The following is a 20,559-nucleotide window of genomic DNA, read 5'->3' on the forward strand; positions in this document are numbered from 1 at the left end:
TTTGGGATATTCACAGATCAGGGGTTTTCTGTTTAAATTGTGACCAATGTTGGCTTTAGATAATTTCCTGTATTTGCAAATGAGGAATGAGAGATAATGCAAAAATTAAGGAACATCGCCCCGTTTGTACATTGCTAAATTAATGATTGAGACAGGACTGGAATTAAGACTCAACCCCCTTAATTCAGTACTTCAGTGGGATTAAAGTCAGTGAGGCTTGACCACCAAGATTACTGATTTGCTGGGACAGGTTGAGTATCTTTTATCCAAAATGCTTGGAACGGGAAGTGTTTTGGATTTCGAGTATTTACAGATTTTGGAATATCTACATATATATAATGAGATCTCTTGGGGATATGAATCAAGTCTAAAGATGAAATTCCCATTTATGTTTCATATACACCTTATGCACACAGTCTGAAGGTCATTTTATACAATATTTTAAGTAATTCTGTACATGGAACAAAATTTGTGTACACTGAACCGTCAGAAAGCAAAGGTGTCACTATCTCATCACCCATGTGGATGATCTCATCACCCATGTGGTCAATCCTTACTTGTTTGGCATCACCATCATTTCTGACTCTGAATTTATATGCTAGTGATAAGCAATCATTTTCTCCCACTTGTTCACACATTAACACTTAACAGTAACCAATATGACACACCATTAATACAGTGAGAAAATAATGTTTTTAGGGTAACTAGGCAGCACAGGGGCATCCCCAGAATACCTGCATCAGCTGTTTAACAGCAGCAACACGGCCAGCTGTGATGGCTCACACCTATAATCCCAGCACTTTGGGAGGCCAAAGCAGGTGGATTACCTGAGGTCAGGAGTTCAAGACCAGCCTGACCAACATGGCGAAACCCCATCTCCACTAAAAATACAAAAATTAGCCGGGCATGGTGGAGCGCTCCTGTAATCCCTCCCAGCTGCTCGGCAGGCTGAGGCAGGAGAATCACCTGAACCCAGGAGGCGGAGGCTGCAGTGAGCCGAGATCACACCACTGCACTCTAGCCTGGGGGACAGAGTGAGACTCCATCTCAAAACAAAAACAAAAACAAAAACAACAAATAACAGCAGACTCTCAGTCTCTGCCTGTGATGCTGTGTTTTGATTAAAAGATTATTGTATAATAACCCCCTTGGGGATGTTAAATAAAACTGATAAAACTGTGTTGTGCACCAGCATTTTAACTGCAACCTGTCGCATGAGGTCAGGTGTGGAATATTCCACGTATGGCATCATGTAGACACTCAGAAAGTTTTGGATTTTGAAACATTTTAGATTTTTTGAGTTAGGGATGCTCAGCCCGTACACGTCTCCCAGATGGTTGCTGCTGGTCTCAGAATCCTTCCTGGTGGGCTTGCAGATCTTGTTTTCATCTCTGAAACTCCCCATTTTGTAACACCATACAGCACTCCCGTACTCATTGAGTGATCCCAGTATGTCAGACACTATTCTAAACCCTGTGGGCCCAGTGGTGAACATGACAAACACAGTCCCTGCCCTTATGGCTCTTGGGGTTGGTAGGTGAGACAGTCATAAAACATTAAATGACTATTTAATTTCATTTGTGTGCTAAACGATATGTGCTAACAGGGTAAGTGTAGGCTCCTATGTGAATATAACAGGGACCTTCACTGAAGTCAGGGGTCAAGGAAAGCTTCCCTGAGAAAGTCCAATTTAGACTGATTCCCAGAGAGCGAGGAGTTAGCCAAAGTGTTATAGCCTGAATTGTGTCCCCTCAAATTCGTATGTTGAAGTTCTAGGCCCCAGTATCTCAGACTGTGACTGTATTTGGAGACAAACCTAAAAATGTCATCTGAATAGTATAATTAGCCTTCATAAGCCTACTGCCCTGTTTCAACAGTTAACTAATTATGGCTAAATCTTATTGCACACCCCTGCCCCTACACACACGTAATTTTGAATCAAATCCCAAACAACAGATTGTTTCATCTGTAAATATTTAAGTATTAGTTCTATAACATAGACTTTTTAGACTTTTTTTTTTTTTTTTTTTTTTTTTTTGAGACGGAGTCTCGCTCTGTCGCCCAGGCTGGAGTGCAGTGGCCGGATCTCAGCTCACTGCAAGCTCCGCCTCCCGGGTTCACGCCATTCTCCTGCCTCAGCCTCCTGAGTAGCTGGGACTACAGGCGCCCGCCACCTCGCCCGGCTAGTTTTTTGTATTTTTTAAGTAGAGACGGGGTTTCACCGGGTTAGCCAGGATGGTCTCGATCTCCTGACCTCGTGATCCACCCGTCTCGGCCTCCCAAAGTGCTGGGATTACAGGCTTGAGCCACCGCGCCCGGCCTACTTTTTTTTTTTTTTTGAGACGAAGTCTCGCTCTTGTCCCCCAGTGCAGTGGCACGATCTCAGCTCACTGCAACCTCCACCACAGGCACCTGCTGCCACGCCCGGCTAATTTTTGCAGATATACAGATATAAAAAACAACTAAAAAAATTATGAGGCAATTTGAGAATTCGAACATGACTAGATATCCAGTAATAAGAAATCATAAAAAGAAAAAAATAAGTGTTTTTTTTTTAAGTGTGATGATGTTATATTTTTGTTTTTGTTTTTTGAGGCGGGGTCTCACTCTGTCACCAGGCTGTAGTGCAGTGGCGCGGTCTCAGCTCACTGTAACCTCTAACTCCCTGGTTCAAGCAATTCTTCTACCTCAGCCTCCCGAGTACCTGGGATTAAAGGCACACGCCACCCTGCCCGGCTAATTTTTGTATTTTTTTAGTAGAGATAACTCCTGACCTTACATGATCCACCCACCTCGGCCTCCCAAAGTGTTGAGATTACAGGTGTGAGCCACCGCGTCCGGCCTATAATATAGACTTGTAAAAAACATAACATCGGCCGGAGGTCAGGAGATCAAGACCATCCAGACCAACATGGTGAAACCCCATCTCTACTAAAAACACAAAAATTAGCCGGGCGGGGTGGCATATGCCTTTAATCCCAGGTACTCGGGAGGCTGAGGCAGGAGAATGGCTTGAACCAGGGAGTTAGAGGTTACAGTGAGCCGAGATCGCACCACTGCACTACGGCCTGGTGACAGAGTGAGGCCGTGCCTCAAAAAACAAAAACAAAAACAAAAATATAACATCATCACACTTTAAAAAAACCCACTGATTTTTTTCTTTTTCTTTTTATGATTTCTTATTACTGGGTATGTAGTCATGTTCGAATTCTCAAATTGCCTCATAATTTTTTTAGTTGTTTTTTATTCTGTGTATCTGCTGCCTTTTTTCCCTTATAATTTATGTAATAAAGAAACCAGGTCATTTAGCCTGTAGGATCTCCCACTGAAGTTTACTGATTGCTTCCCTATGGTATCATTTGACATGTACTTCTGACCCCTGCAGTCCCTATAAATTGGAAGTTAGAGCTAGAAACTTAATGAGATTTAGATTCGAGTATTTTGGCAAGAATACTGCATAGTGATGTGTTTTCCATAAGGAGGCATAAAATGTTTGGTCAGCGCTCTTTTTATGAGATAAGCAGCCATTGATCATCATTGCCTACATGCATTAATTCATTAATTAATTCATTGCAAAATGGTAGTATTCTGTCTTTATACATTACCTGGAATTCTTCTGTAACAAGAAACTTCTCCTCATTGACTATTTCGTTACCCAGAGTGCAGTTTATATTGGAAGGCAGGATACAGGCTTGGTTCTTACCTTTTATTTACCAGTTTTCAGAACGATGAATTAGTTCCTTATGGTTATCCAAAGGTAACCCATGAGGTTTGTTTTCTGTTTTTTAGTATCTTTGTAAATTCATGGATTTACATGTTCAATATATTTCAATTCATAATGGTGATTCTTTTTTACGATCGATTTTGCCATCTTTGAATTAGTTTCTGAGGTTTTTCACATGACTCTGGTAGTCACTGATATCATACTAGAAAGTAAAGAAGTTAGGACATTCCAGGCTCATCTTGTACATTTTCTGCTGCAGGTCTGCAATCAGCCAGTTCTCCAAGGAGCCCTAGTTCATATTAGTGGGAAATATTTAGGGCCCATAATCTTGGTACTAGGGGTGTTCATTTCCCTGGATTGGTCATTGATTTTAGCCTTTCCCATGCTAGAGCTAGGAAATACATAAATATAAATATATGTGTGTATTTATATGTATATACATATATTTATGTACACATAAAATATACATATATATTTAAAGATAAAATACAACATATATTCATACTGATACTTCCAACTGAAATTCAGTACTACAGGTTTTTTTGATTTTTTTAAACCTAACCTCATCTGTATCTCCTTTCTCCTACATCAGAATTCCTGGTTCTTAAGGATATGAAGATAATTACTAATTTTCTTCCTTTTTAAGAAGTTATTATTACTGTTGTTATTATTATTTGAGGCAGGGTCTTGCTTTGTTGCCCAGACTGGAGTGCAGTGGCACGATCTTAGCTCATTGCAGCCTCAACCATCAGGGCTCAAGTGATCCTCCCATCTCTCAGCCTCCCAAGTAGCTGGAACTACAGGCATGTGCCACCACACCCAGCTAATTTTTATAGAGACAGGGTTTTACCATGTTGCCTAGGCTCATCTGGAACTCCTGGGCTCAAGTGATCTGCCCGCCTTGGCCCCCCAGAGTGCTGGGATTACAGGCATACACCACCACACCTGACCCATTTTCTTTATTCAACAACACGAATATGATCTCATATAATGATTACTTGAATAGAGTTTAAGATTTTTTTATAATTATTTTTTACAGCTCTTTTGTCCTTTGAGTTTATTCCACTAGGGAAAGATATCCTTTATTTTGAAGTCATTTGAAAGAAGTCCCCTTATCAGTTAGGTCAATTTAATTTTGGGAAGGAACCATGTTAAATGTTTTAAAATGTTTCTGCTTTTAGTCCTTATTATATTTCCTTCCACATCTCTAAATAATAAAATTATATTGTACCTTTTCTGAATTTAATTTGTACATTATTATTATTATTATTATTATTATTTTTTGAGAAAGGGTCTCACTCCAGTTGCCCAGGCTGGAGTGCATTGCCCTGCTGTTGACTCACTACAACCTCAACCTCCTGGGCTCAGGTGATCCTCCCATCTCAGTCTCCCGTAGCTGCGACTACAGGCATGTTCCACCACTGCTGGCTAATTTTTTTTTTTTTAATTTTGTCAGTAGAGATGGGGTTTCATCATGTTGTCCAGGCTGGTCTCAGGCAATCCACAGCCTTCGGCAACTACCAATCTGTTTTCTGTTTCTATGCAATAGGCTAAATGCCTGTAACATGCTAAATGAAATAAACCAGACATCAGAGGTAAGAACTGTATGATTCCATTTATATGGAATATAAATATAAATATAGCATAATGTTTTCAAGGTTCATTCATTTTGTAGCATGTATCAGTACTTCATTCCTTTTCATGGCTGGGTAATAATTATTCCATTGAATGTATATACCACAGTTTATCCATTCATTAGCTGATGGACACATGGGTTATTTTCACCTCTTGAGTATTGTGAACAGTGCTGCTGTGAAAAATATGTACAAGTATTTGTTTGAATACATATTTTCAGCTTTTTGGGGGGCATATATCTAGAAGTAGAATTGCTGGGTCATACAGAAATACTGTGTTAAACTTTTTGAGAAACCTCAAAATTGTTTTCTACAGCAGCCACACCATTTTACATTTTCACCACCAATGTACAAGGCTTCAGCTTCTCCACATCCTCACCAACACTTAGTTTTCACTTTTTTAATTACTGCCATCCTAGTGAGTGTGAATTGGTATCTCATCGTGATTTGGATTTGCATTTCCCTAATGACTAATGTTGTTGAGCAACTCTTATGTGCCTGTGGCCATTTGTATATCTGCTTTGGAGAAATGCCTATTTAAGTCTTTTAACTACTTTAAAATTGGATTACTTGTCTTTACTGTTGAGTCAAACAAGTTTTTTACATATTCTGGACACTAGACTCTTATAGGATATGTAATTTGCAAATATTTTCTCCCACTACGGTTAAATTTGCTCTTATTTTTATTGTTGGTGAGTTGAAAGGTGAGGTCATTGATTTGAGCTTTTTTTTCTTTTCCAATATGGGCAATACCTTCTAAGTACTACTTTAGGGCACTCCACAACGTTTGATATGTTATATTTTCATTTTCATTCAGTGCAAAATATGTTCTAATTTTCCTTTCAATTTCTTCTTTGACCCATGGGTTATTAGGGTTGTATATTTGGATTCAAAATATTTGGATTTTGGCCAGGCATGGTGGCTCGCGCCTGTAATCCCAGCACTTTAGGAGGCCGAGGTGGGTGGATCACCTGAGGTCAGGAGTTCTAGACCAGCCTGGCTAACATGGTGAAACTCCGTCTCTACTAAAAATACAAAAAATTAGCTGGGCGTGGTGGTGGGCACCTGTAGTCTCAGCTACTAGGGAGGCTGAGGCAGGAGAATGATGTGAACCTGGGAGGCAGAGCCTGCAGTGAGCCAAGATCATGCCGCTGCACTCCATCCTGGGCAACAGAGCAAGACTCCGTCAAAAAAAAAAAAAAAAAATTAGATTTTTCCAAATATCTTGCTGTTACTGATTTCTAATTTAATTTTATTATAGTTAGAGAACATACTTTGTGTGATTTGAATTGTTTTAGGTTTATTGAGTTTATGGCTCAGAATATGATCTGCCTCAGTGAATATCTTATGTACACATGAAAAGTATATATATTTTATTTTGGGGTGTTCTACAAATATCAATTAAGTTGGCCAGGTGTGGTGGCTCACACCTGTAATCCCAGCACTTTGGAAGGCTGATGTGGGTGCATCGCTTGAGGCCAGAAGTTTGAGACCAGCCTGGCCAACATGGCAAAACCCTGTCTCTACTAAAGATACAAAAATTAGCTGGGTCTGGTGGCGTGTGCCTGTAGTTTCAGCTACTCGAGAGGCTGAGGCAGGAGAATTGCTTGAACCTAGGAGGCAGAGAGGTTGCAGTGAGCCAAGATTGCAACTGCATTTCAGCCTGGGCGACAGAGCAAGACCGTCTTAAAGAAAAAAAAAATATATATATATATGTGTGTGTGTGTGTGTGTATATATATATATGTGTGTGTATATATATGTATAAAATCTCAAGATGTTTAATAGTGTTATTTAGATCTTCTATATACTTGCTGAATTTCTCTCTACTTGTGTTATTATGAAAGGGATTTTGAAACTTCTAACTATAATTGTGGGTGTATCTATTTCTTCTTGAAGGATTTTCAGTTTTTGTTCATATATTTTGAAGCTCTGTTATTAAGTGCATAAATGTGTAGAATTATGTCCTCTTGATAAACTGGCCCCTTTATCGTTATGAAATGACCTTCTCTTTCCACAGTAATATTATTTGCTTTGAAATATTCTTTATATATTCATATAGCTGCTCTAGCTTTCTTTTTTTTGAGATGGAGTTTTGCTCTTGTTGCCCAGGTTGGAGTGCAATGGCGCAATCTCCGCTCACTGCAATCTCCGCCTCCCGGGTTCAAGTGATTCTCCTGCCTCACACTCCCAAGCTGCTGGGATTACACGCATGCGCTACCACACCTGGCTATTTTTGTATTTTTAGTAGAGACGGGATTTCTCCATGTTGGTCAGGCTGGTCTCGAACTCCCGACCTCAGGTGATCTGCCTGCCTCAGCCTCCCAAAGTGTTGGGATTACGGGCGTGAGCCACCGTGCCTGGTCAAGTTTGTCTTTCATATTGCTATTTGTTTTATATTTATCTGTTCTTTGTTTCATTTTTCTTCATTTTCTGCCTTATTTTGGATTAAGCATTATTATCCCATTTTATGTCCTTTGTTCCCTTATTAGTTATAACTCCTGTTTTTCCTTTTAATGGTTATTTTATTTTAGGATTGAAGTATGTATCTTTTTTCTGTTAAACAAATAATGCTTTATTAATACAAATACCCACAAACTCTAAAGCACTAAGAAATTTAAAATATCTATGTCAGAACAAACAGGTGGCAATTCAACATCCAGGGTCAACAGAATACTTGAAGGAGACTGCAACAGATTGGATTCCCATGGTGGAGAGGGCATCTTCACAGCTTTTCAAGCTCTCTCTCCTCATCAAGGATCATGAGAGGCACTCCACTCAAGGGGAGATGTGGAATCTGGTGCTCTTCAGGCAGGTCAAAACTCTCAAAGCCTAGAGAATTGAAGGGGAATAATTTTTCTATTTCTGGATAGGCATCATCTGAGGCAGGAACAGAGCTTTTTGCTTTAACAGTCTTCTCAGTCATCTTTTTGGCATAAAAGATTGGCTGTTTTTGTTTGAGGGGTCCATTGGTCTTTACTGACTTTTCTGTAGCTCTGTTGACAGTTCCCAAAGCCTTCCTGGTAGCTTTAGGTAAGGCTGGTAGAACATTGAATGTTTTGCCGAAATGTGGTGTTGAAACTTAAGATCTCCCATCTAAGGCTGTGATTGAAGGTCCAGACCCCAGCTTCAGCCCATCCTTTGCAGCCACAAGGGTACCTGGTTCTCCATTTTCCTTATCAACATAGATCAGAGTAGCCATTCTGGATTATTGCTGCTCTCAACCAGATTTAAGTATATATCTTTAATTTATTACAGTCTATCTTCATTTGAATTATACCACATCACTTATAGAATACTTACACTTATAGGATATATCTTACAATAGTATACTTCCATGTCTCTAATGCTAGCTTTTATAATACTGTTGTCATATATTTTACTGATACATTAGATATAAACCCACAATAAGTTATTACTATTTTTGTTTAAAGTTGTTAACTTTTAGAGATTTAAATTATTAAAAAATCAAAATGTGTTTACTTCTGTTGTTACTATTTCAAGTGCTCTTCATTTCTTAGTAATTTCCAGAAATCCAGAATAACTTTTCTATGTCTGAAGGGCTTCCTTGAATGTTTCTTGTTGTATGAGTCAACTGGTTATGAATTTTTCAGCTTTTTTTTCAGTCTGAAAAAATCTTTATGTAGCTTTATATATCTTTGATCTTTATGTGTCTTTGATTTTGAAGGATATTTGTGCTAGGTAAAGAATTTTAGGTTGACAAATTTTTTTATTCAGTACGTTATAGATGTTGCTGTACTTCTTGCTTGTAATTTTTTTTTTTTTTTTTTTTGAGACGGAATCTTGCTTTGTCACCCAGGCTGGAGTACAGTGGTGCCATCTCAGCTCACTGCAACCTCTGCCCCCCAGGTTCAAGTGATTCTTCTGCCTCAGCCTCCTGAGGAGCTGGAATTACAGACATGCGCCACCACACCCGGCTAATTTTTGTATTTTTAGTAGAGTCGGGGTTTCACCATATTTGCCAGGCTCATCTCAAATTCCTGACCTCAGGTGATCTGCCCATTGCCCTCCTCCGCCTCCTACAAGTGTGGGGATTACAGGCATGAGCCACTGTGCCCGGCCACTTGTACTATTTCTGATGAGAAATATGCTGACATTTTTAACTTTGTTCCTCCGTATATAACATATATTTTCTTCTGGCTGCTATTAAGACCTTATCACTGGTTTTTAGTACTTTTATTATGATGTGCCTTGGTGTAGTTTTCTTCATGTTTCTAGTGTTTGAATTCATTGCACTTGCCAGATCTGTGAGTTTATAGTTTTCATCTAATCTGGGAATATGTCAGCCATAATTTCTACAAATGTGTTTTCCTATCGCATCCTCCAACACCTTCCTTATCTTCTCCTTCAGGGAATCTAATTGCAAGTATATTAGGCTGCTTAAATTTTTCCACAGCTCATCGATTCTCTTTACGTTTCTCTTTTTTTTGGTTTTTTGAAACAGAGCCTCACTCTGTTGCCCAGGCTAGAGTGCAGTGGCACAATCTCTGCTCACTGAAACCTCTGCCTCCTGGCTTCAAATGATTCTCATGCCTCAGACTCCCAAGTAGCTGGGACTACAGGTATGCACCACCATGCCCATCTAATTTTTGTATTTTTAGTAGAGATGGGATTTTGCCATGTTGGCCAGGCTGATCTTGAACTCCAGGCCTCAAGTGATCCATCTGCCTCAGCCTCTCAAAATGCTGGGATTACAGGTGTGGGTTACTGCACCTGGCCTTAATTCTTTTTTCTATCTACATTTTAGAAAGTTTCTATTGCTGTCTTCAAGTTTACTAATCTTTTCTTCTGTAATGTCTAGTCTTCTGTTAATCCTATCCAGTGTATTTTCCACTTTAGAGATTATTGTTTTCATCTCTAAAAGTCGGATTTGAAATGTTATACTTTCTTTGTCTCTACTTAACTTTTTGAATATATTACTATTGTTGTTATTATTATTATTATTTTGTAGAAATGGGATCTCCCTATGTTGCCCAAGCTGGTCTTGAACTCCTGAAATGAAGGGATCTTCTTACCTTGTCCTCTCAAAGTGGGATTACAGGCGTGAGCCACCAAGACCTGCCTACATTACCATTATAATAACTGTTTTAATGTCCTAGTCAGCTAATTCTAACATCTATGTCAGTTGCAGGTCAGTTTTAGTGATTACTTTTTTTTTTTTTTGAAACAGAGTCTCGCTCTATTGCCCAGGCTGGAGTGCAGTGGGGCAATCTCCGCTCACTGCAAGCTCCACCTCCCGGGTTCACGCCATTCTCCTGCCTCAGCTTCCCTAGTATCTGGGACTAAAGACGCCCACTGCCACGCCCAGCTAATTTTTTTGTATTTTCAGTAGAGACAGAGTTTCCCCGTGTTCACCATGATGGTCTTGATCTCCTGACCTCATGATCCGCCCGCCTCAGCCTTACAAAGTGCTGGGATTACAGGCGTGAGCCACTGCACCCGGCCCCTAGTGATTACTTTTTAATCTCATTATTGGTCATATTTTTCTGTTTCTTTGCATGCCTTGTAATACTGAATGCCACATATTCAATATTGAATGTCAGACATTGTGATTTTTTTCCTTGCTGGATGCTGGATATTTTTCTATTCTTATAAATATGCCTGGATTTTAATTTGAGATAGAGTTAAATTACTAGGAAATAGTTCATAAATATGCCTGGATTTTAATTTGAGATAGAGGTAAATTACTAGGAAATAGTTCAATCTTTTCAGATCTTACTTCCATTTTTTTTTTTTTTTTTTTTTTTTGGCAGGACCCAAGCAGTATTTATTCTAGGGCTAATTCCTCCCCAGTTTAAGTAAGGTAAGACTCTTCTTAGTATTCTACCTCCATTGAGTTAGGAGCGTTTCTAGTCTACCTGATGGGAACAGTCACTATTCCTGGCCCTCTGTGAGTTTCCAGTGGTATTCTGTCTAATGCTTTCTTATGTTTTTTTCTTTGCTGTACTTTTTATAGTTTCTTCACATGCATGCACTGATCTGCATTGTCACATTCTCCGGGAGAACCTTCGGCAGGTCTCTAGGGTTCTCTGTGCACTTAACTTCCTCTTGTACACTGTCTTGTGAACTGTAACCATCTTGTTCTTCCTGGATTCATAGCCGAATCATCTCAACTCGGGGAGTCTGCTGGGCTCTCCTTCATTCCACTTCCTATGTCATGGTGTGTAAGGTATCTGAAAGTAGTAAGCTGGGGTAAACTTCGTTTGCTTAGGAATCATTTTCTTTCACTGCCTGATATCCAGTATCTTGAAAACAGATGTTTTATATATTTTGTCTGGCTCTTTTTCCTTTTTCCTTTTGGTTGGTTCAGGTGGGAGGGCCAATTTGGTCCTTATTACTCCATGTTGGCTGGATTCAGAAGTCCCCTAAGGCTTTACTCTTAATAGTCACTTCACATTTTGAAGAGAGGTAGAGAAAAGTTCCAAGAGTCTATTACCAATAGCCTCTGGTACAACCCACTCTATAGATGAAGTGTGATTGTTATTTAGTCTATTTAATACTTCTTAAATCTCTAGAACATTATAAAGGTTTGCTGTGACTAGTGATTTATAGATTGTTTGGGACAGACTTTAGAACTCTGGGGCCTCCCTGAAATGTGCCGTTGACATTTTCAAAACACAAGGGGCCATTGATAGATTGCAAATCAGTCTTTACTCTTACTTGGTAGTCATTCTGCAAACTGGGCTCTGTTTCTATTTTACCATCTGGGTAAGGTTGCAGTTAAGGAAAATTTACTCTCTAAAGACCTTAATGGTACATAGAGCTTGCTAACATAGAGAATTTGCTGTGATTCAAGGGTTTATTTCTAGAACACTGAAAACCTTTCTAGTCCAACTCCAAGAAATGCTGTGTGATTCTTTTTCACTTATTCTTGAGGATGTCTTTGAAATTAAAAGAGGAGCCGGGCGCGGTGGCTCATGCCTGTAATCCCAGCACTTTGGGAGGCTGAGGTGGGCGGATTACGAGGTCAGGAGTTTGAGACCAGCCTGACTAACATGGAGAAACCCCATCTCTACTAAAATAGAATTAGCTGGGCGTGGTGGTGCGTGCCTGTAATCCCAGCTACTTGGGAGGCTGAGGCAGGAGAATCACTTGAACCTGGGAGGCGGAGGTTGCAGCGAGCCGAGCTCGCACCATTGCACTCCAGCCTGGGCAACAAGAGCGAAACTCTTGTCTGAAAAAAAAAAAAAAAAAAAAAAAAAGAGGAAGCTCTCACTATCTTATTTCCATGAAAAAGAAAAGACCAGTGTTTTAGTATTTAGTGAAGGAGAGAGAGGACTTAAGGAAAGTTGAAAATAATCATGGACTGATTAATATATTTTTAAGCATTTACTATGGGTATACCACTTGTTTGGGCAATGAGGTGAAGAAGAGTGGGTAGGTTACTTTTTATTTACCTCCATGAATCTCAAAGACTTAGTCTTCCAAAAAAGTCTTATCATTTACTTTTCCATTTTTATGAATCAGTCACATGTAACTGCCAATCAAAGCATTTGGTTAGCATGAAGTAACTGGTGTTACTTCAGTATCATAATATTTCAGAGAAAAACAGAATCTTGCTGTTATAGGTAATCTGAACAGCCTAATTATGGATGAATCTATAATTTCTTTTCACCTTCTTAAGATATTGAATTTTTTTTTTTTCTTAAGACGGGAGTCTTGCTGTGTTGCCCAGGCTGGAGTGCAGTGGCACGATCTCACCTCACTGCAAGCTCCCCCTGCTGGGTTCACGCCATTCTTCTGCCTCAGCCTCCTGAGTAGCTGGGATTACAGACACCCGCCACTACGCCTGGCTAATTTTTTTTTTTTTTTTTTTTTTTGAGACAGAGTCTCGCTCTGTTGCCCAGGCTGGAGTACAGTGGGGCAATCTCAGCTCACTGCAATCTCTGCCCCCCAGGTTCACGCCATTCTCCTGCCTCAGCCTCCTGAGTAGCTGGGACTACAGGCGCCCCCCACCATGCCCAGCTAATTTTTTTTTGTATTTTTTTAGTAGAGACGGGGTTTCACCATGTTAGCCAGGATGATCTCGATCTCCTGACCTTGTGATTAGCCCGCCTCGGCCTCCCAAAGTGCTGGGATTACAGGAATGAGCCACAGCGCCCAGCCTCAAGATATTGAAAACTTTTATTCCTGGTTGACTGGGGCCTGGGGACATCTAGTAAATAGTTTTAAATTGGCTGGGTGTGGCTCATACCTGTAATCCCAGCACTTTGGGAGGCTGAGGCCAGCAAATCACTTGAGGTCAGAAGTTTGAGATCAGCCTGGCCAACATCATGAAACCTCACCTCTAGTAAGAATATAAAAATTAGCCAGGCGTGGTAGTGCATTCCTGTAATCCCAGCTACTCGGGAGGCTGAGGCAGCAGAATTGGTTGAGCCTGGGAGGTAGAGGTTGCAGGGAGCCAAGATTGCGCCACTGCACTCTAGCCTGAGTTACAGAGCGAGACTCTGTCTCAAAAAAAAAGGTTTAAAGTTTAGTTTTAGAGATAAATATTCTTTTTTGTTTGTTTTGAGACAGGCTTTTCCTCTGTCACCCAGGCTGGAGTGCAGTGGTGCAATCATGACTCACTGTAGCCTTGACCACCTGGGCTCAAGTGATCCTCTCACTTAAGCCTCATAAGTAGCTGGGATTAATTAGCCAGGGACCATGCCTGGTTAATTTTTTTATAGAGATGGGATCTTGCTGTATTGCTGCAGCTACTCTGGAACACCAGGGCTCAAGAAATCCTCCCGTCTTGGCCTCCCAAAGTACTGGGATTACAGGCATGAGCCACTGTGCCCAGCAAGATAAATATTCTTTTTTTTTTTTTTTTTTGAGGCAGGGTCTCACTCTGTCACCCAAGCTGGAGTGCAGTGGCGTAATCTCGGCTCATTGCAGCCTGTACCTTCTAGGGTCAAGCGATCCTCCTATCTCAGCCTCCCAAGTAGCTGGGACTACAGACGTGCACCACTACACCTGGCTCATTTTTTTTTTTTTGAGACAGAGTCTCGCTCTGTTGCCCAGGCTGGAGTGCAGTGGCACGATCTCGGCTCACTGCAAGCTCTGCTTCCTGGGTTCATGCCATTCTCCTGCCTCAGCCTCCTGAGTAGCTGGGACTACAGGTGCCTGCCACCACGCCTGGCTAATTTTTTTGTATTTTTAGTAGAGACGGGGTTTCACCATGTTCACCTGGCTAATTTTTAAATTTTTTTGTAGAGATGGGGTTTCATCATGTTGCTCAGGCTGGTCTCAAACTCCACTCTTGAGCTCAAGTGATCTGCCTGCCTTGGCCTCCCAAAGTGCTGGGATTACAGGTGTGAGCCACCATAACTGGCTTGAGATAAAGATTCTAAATAGCAGAAAACAAAACAAAGTAGCCCTGCTACATGCTAACGTGAGTGGTGCAGATCCTAAGTAGTATAGCATTTTATTGCATAGAGACGTCCCTGAGCTGGGCTATTGTAGTCAAGACAGGTAGCTAGGACTGAGAAGAGGGTATTCCAGCTGGGAGGCAGTGGGTTTGCATGTACAGTGGCAGAGATGTGAGCTATAAGTCATGGATTCTGTACGTTGAGGAGACAGTCTGTCAAACAGCTGAGTACACACGAGTGAGTTGGAGATTAGGTGGGAAATGTAGGTTAGGATCAGATCAAACACCCTGAGTTCTTTGAATCTGTTCTTTATACAGAGATGGCAGTGAAAATGGAAGAGTCATTGAGGAGACTCTGTAAAGGAGAAAGCCAAGGACCTGGTGACCAAACGTGAGGACTGAGAAGGAAGAGTCAAAGGTTTTGAGTTAGGGCAAGAACAATACAGTATTACCCCCTTAGCCAAGGGGGTACCTTCTAAAACTCCCAGTGGTTCCCTGAAACTGCGGATAGTGCTGAACTGCAATCTAAACTATGTTTTTTTCCTATGTATACATGCCTACAATAATGTTTACTCTCTAAATTAGGCACAGTAAGAGATTAACTACCATAACTAATAATAAAATACAATTATAACAATATGTCAGCATCACAACTCTTGCACTTTGGGGCCATCATGAAGTAAAATAAGGGTTCCTTGAACACAAGCACTGTGACACCTCTACAGCCGACCTGATGATAGAGATGCTTACTAAGTGACTAGCAGGTGGGTAACATCTGCAGCATGGACAAACTGGACAGAGGGAGGCTTCACATTGAAGGTAGATGGAGTGGGATAGCGTGAGATCTTATCACACTGCTCAGAACAGCACACCATTTAAAACTTATTGTTTATTTCTAGAATTTTCCATTTAATTTTTTCAGACTGTGGGTCAAAAAAAGAAAAGGGAAACTGTTGATAAGGGTATGTGTCGGGGACTGGTGTACTATTATTATTACAAACAGGAAAGTCGGAAGGGAGAGGTCGAATGAAGTGATTCCAGAGATCCCTGAAGCTTTTTCTAAAAATTTCCAATTTCTCTGAGTAGCTCCTGACTAGACAATACTTCCCTGCATTCTTTCTCTTCTCCTATGAGTAGAGCCTGGCAGGACAAACTCTAGAGTATGAGAGGGCATTTGGAGCCCATGAGGTCACCAGGCTAAATCCCCTCATTTTACTGATAAGCCAATTGAGGACTTCGGATATTGTGACTTCCCTTAAGGCTGCAGAGCTAGGCTGGCCTCTTGGCATTATTTTCTGAAATTCTTGTAATAAAGGTTACTGTATATCAATCCTGCTTACTGGCAAAGTGAGCCCTTTGTTTCCCTGCCATATTCATTAGTTATATTATTTTTATTTTAGAAACAGGGTCTTGCTATGCAGGTCCAGGCTGGCCTAGAACTCCTGGGCTCAAGTGATTCTCCTGCCTCAGCCCCTGGAGTAGCTGGGACTGTAGGAACTGTGCCCGACTCAGTTATTGGCTTAATGCCTCAAGCCGTTTTTCACCGTCCAGACTCAGATACATTAATAATTAAAACAAGTCGTTTTGAGGATACTGGTTTTCCTTTATCTGTACACCGAGACGCAAACAGAGTGGCACACTACGGACATTCATGCCAAACCCGGCCGCGTCTGCTCTCTCGTGATGCGCCTGAACTGTTTGAAGCGAACGGGATTGATTAACAATTTATGAAGGGAATGGGATTAATTAACAATTTAAGCTCGAGGATTCTTACTGGGAGCCGACTCCCCAGGTTTTGAAGTAAAGGATGTGTGGTGGAGACTAGTAAAGGAATTGCTTCCTTTCTTTGCTCCTCTGAATCCCATTCCCAACGACGTCTCACGCCTGGAGCCCTGAATTGGTGTGTGACTCCTACCCCGCCCGAGGAAAATGAGATTATGCCAATGTCTTGAATGAGCGCGGTTGTTTTGAGGGCTACACTTTAGCGGGAACCTGGGGAGAGTGCCTTCTTATTCCCCGACCCCGCCCAAGGCTCTCTTCACTTTCCCCGCGGGGGTCCTCTCGTTTTCTCTCTCCCATCCGCTGGATTCCCGCCTTTCCTCCCCCGCATATTTACTTAAGGCCCAGGGGTTGCACCCCGCCCGCCGCTCCTTCGGGGGAGCGGTCGAAGAGCTCCGAGGGCGGGGCTGATCGAGCCCATATTCGGGCGTGGCCGGCGGTGATTGGTGAGGGCGGGGCCTGCCGCAGGGGGAGGGGCCTACAGGTTTGGCCCCCGCAGGGAGCGCAGCTGGCGCCGCTGGGAGGTGGTGGCACGACGCAGGTCCTGGCCGAGTGTGGCGCAGCAGTGGCAGTGCTTCCCGTTCGCCACGCGCCGGGGGTGGGTCCCCGAAGGTAAGCGTGTGGCTCATCGAGCTTGCGCGAGGAAGCCTGGCGGAGAATAGCCCGGGCACTGCGCGGGCCAGGTGGAGGGACCCCGGGGGCGCGGGAGGCAGGTGTGGTGTGACGGGCCCCAGTGCCGTTTCCGCACCCATCAGGAGCGCGGGGCGGGGCGCGCGGGCGGCCCCTCCTGTGAACCCCTGAGAGGAGACGCCGGTTCCACACCCGGGCATGCTGCGACTTCGCAGCACTCATTCACTGCACTTGGTCCGAGACAGGAAATGTTTGAGTTGTTCCACACACATCCCCTCTAAATGTCGAGAAGTCCCAGGTACTGTCAAGTTTGTATATCTTTAAAATATATTTATAGTTTGTGGTTCAGGACAGGAGGAGAAACCCGATAGTGAGTTTGCTGTGGGGCTTTACTTTTACTTTGTGTTATTCAGTTTGTAAGGAAGGTGTAGTAGAAACGGGACTGTTACTTAAACATGGACAGCAGGGGTTACATAGGGAGTGTATCTTGGAGATGAAGCACGCAGACTTTGGAGCTGGAGTCATGGTTTTGAATCTATTTATTAACTGAGAAAACTTGGGCAATTTGCTTAACTTTTCTATGCCTTAGTTTTAGCGTATGTAAAATGGAGATAATGATAGTTCCAAACTTACAGCAGTTTTTGAAGATTAAATGAGTTAATACCTGGCTCATAGTCCACAATAAACTTTGGCTGTTTTCTTTATTATGCATTCAGATGAGCATTAATGTCAAGAATTGCCATCACCAGATATACGTGCTTTCTTTCCTCAGAGCTGTTGCTAGAAATGCTTGGGGATTCCTTTGGAACAGTTTTCTTAGACCAAGTTTCACAAGAAAAGGTCTCTTTTCTTTCACTAGGGGTGTTACCTGATGTGATCGTCCACCTTGTTCCAAATCACATCCACAGAGACCTCAGAGTCTTGAAGGCTGTTCTAAAACAGGGATGAAAAAAGAGGCAGCGCCTTTACGGTGAATGTAGCCTCATTTTAAGCACCAAGGTCAGGCGGGTTTGTTTAAAAGCAGTTCATATCGCTTTATACAGAACATTTAAGTTGTGCTATTTTGGGTGGATGCTTATTTGTACTATTATTGCAAAACTAAGTAAAACAGAGCACCCCCAATACGTAAATAAACATCATAGGAACCGTAGCTTGCTGCAGGGAATCTCAGAATTGAAAGGAATCTGAAAAATCAGACCAGCTGGTCTTTACAGATAAGGATGAGGCCAAAGACTCAGAACCAATAAATGGCGGAGCTTAGGCTAGAATTCAGCTCTGCTGATCAACAAAGTATGAAATCAAATGATGATATTATTTCTAGTTTTGATGATAGTTACTATCTTTATTTTTGACAGTTTTATGGTGCTGTGAATGGCTTTCCTCTCCAGCAGTATCCTGCTTGGTAGCTTAATTGCATGATTCATAATCTTTCTTCAGTACCTTTGATTTAAATCACAAGTCTCAAAGTTGCTACATTAATTATTGCTTTGAGAACAAGATGATTGTCTTCTTAAGCTTTGTACAAACATGTTCTAATGTGCTTTGGTTTTGTCCTTTTAAAATGCAGTCCTCTTCTCCCATGTAGGGAATGTAAACAGCCAGTATAAACAAATTGACCCACTAGGCAGTTTTTTATCGCCGTTTTATTGGTGAAGTTTTCTTGATTGGGTAGGATAGAGTCAGGAAGTGGAACCCTGAATGCTCGCCCAAGGAAATAGGACTGGGTCCCAAAGAGGTATGTCGCAATGTGGCTGCTAACTTCAAAAGCATTGTAGAGTGAAATTATTTTAAGCTATTGTTTTGTTAGTTGCTGACTCTTCCCCAGCTCTTTGTATAGCTCACTCCTTCACCTCTGGGTGTTTGTTTAGATGTTACCTTCCTATTTAAAATTGCATACAACACCACACTTATATATTGACCTGTTTATTTACTTATTCGTTATCTGTTGTCTGACGAGCGTAAGTTCCATGTGGGTAAAGTTGTTTGCCAGTTGTGTTCACTGTTGTATCCTAAATGCTTGAAAATAGTGCCTGGCACACAGAGGTACCGAATTCATGGATCTGATGCGGACATTTCCAACAAGACTAGTAATTAGTTAAGCTAATTCACTGTCATTTTGCCCTATTTTCCCCTCCCTCCATTTTATTTATTCCTAGTTACCCAGGAATAACATCTTGAGGCAATGTTAATTCTTTCTTTACCTTTGTACCCCACATGCAAATAGCTACCAAGTTATTTCATCTGTCACTTTTTTTTTTGGCAAACCTGCCTCTCCTGTTGTTGCCAAGCCCATTTCTTCATTCCCTTCCATTTGACACCTACAGCACTGCAGTTCCCTTTTCGAGTGCCTTCACATCCTTACCTGCAGAATGAAATCCAGAGTGAAAAACCTGACATTCAGAATTCCCTCCAACATGATTTCAAGCCCACTTGTACAGTCTGTATCTCCTATAGATGAAGAGAGTGAGTTCCAGTTTAGGTCTGTAAATATGACAGTAGAATAAGGCTTTAATGGTGATGCCCTATAAAATCCCAAGATGAGTGTTGCTTCATGACAGTTTCTCTTTCTGTTTTTATTGATGAGTTGATCTTTTTCTCCGATGTGGGCAGGGATTTAGACATAGTGGACTAGTGGCTGTTCCCTGTTTCTAGTGAGAACTTCTGCTGCCCTTTCTGTTTTGAGTTCCCATTCTTCAAACCCCCCTCACATGTGACCCCTGCCACCCCCTACCAAATATCTAGGTAAGTTCATTTGGAAGTGGCTTTTTCTTCCTCTGAGTGCTGGTGACTTTCGTAGAGAATTTAGCACAGTCTACTTTGAATTCGAAATCTTAGGGCATTGGTCTTTTCTTTATTGCTTCATGTCCTGGAGGAAAAGAAGCATGCACACACACATTTCAGTTTCTTTTAAAGAAAAAATAAGACCCACACCTACTTATCTGCTTCTTTTTTTTTTTTTTTTTTTTTTTTGAGACGGAGTCTTCGCTCTGTCGCCCAGGCTGGAGTGCAGTGGCGTGATCTCAGCACTCTGCTCCCTCTGCCTGCCGGGTTCATGCCATTCTCCTGCCTCAGCCTCCTGAGTAGCTGGGACTACAGGTGCCCGCCACCACGCCCGGCTAATTTTTTGTGTTTTTAGTAGAGGCAGGGTTTCACCGTGTTAGCCAGGATGTTCTCGATCTCCTGACCTCATGATCCTTCCACCTCAGCCTTCCAAAGTGCTGGGATTACAGGCATGAGCCACCGCGCCCAGCCTCTTAACTTTTTAAAATAAACATGAACTTAAAATTATATCAAACAGAACTTTAAATCGTTAAATATTGAGCTTCAACAATTATTTCTACAGTATAGACAAATGAAGAAGATAACAAGGAAAATGTCAGTACTAAGTAAAAAGATTCAAATGAAGACACCGAGGTCTGGATT

The 20,559-nt window shown here is 41.7% G+C and overlaps 1 protein-coding gene and 1 pseudogene across 6 annotated transcripts in view; one reads left to right on the forward strand and one right to left on the reverse strand.

The window, feature by feature from the left end:
• The window catches only part of SGK3 (serum/glucocorticoid regulated kinase family member 3), a 142,779-nt gene that overhangs the window by 40,907 nt on the left and 81,313 nt on the right, over nt 1-20,559 (forward strand). For 2 of the 6 annotated variants that reach the window (XM_073018130.1, XM_038000446.2), the window contains exon 1: nt 16,988-17,118. The exons of 2 other annotated variants lie outside the window; for them this stretch is intronic. The gene's annotated coding sequence lies outside the window, so the exon portion shown is untranslated. Of the gene's footprint in view, nt 1-16,987; nt 17,119-20,559 lie in introns of those variants that run through there. 2 more of the 6 variants (XM_008000789.3, XM_008000786.3) reach the window with 1 other exon arrangement.
• LOC103236917 (securin-like) lies at nt 8,010-8,586 on the reverse strand (annotated as a pseudogene).

Source organism: Chlorocebus sabaeus, chromosome 8 (assembly GCF_047675955.1).
Source record: "Chlorocebus sabaeus isolate Y175 chromosome 8, mChlSab1.0.hap1, whole genome shotgun sequence".
In the NCBI taxonomy this organism is placed as follows: domain Eukaryota; kingdom Metazoa; phylum Chordata; class Mammalia; order Primates; family Cercopithecidae; genus Chlorocebus; species Chlorocebus sabaeus.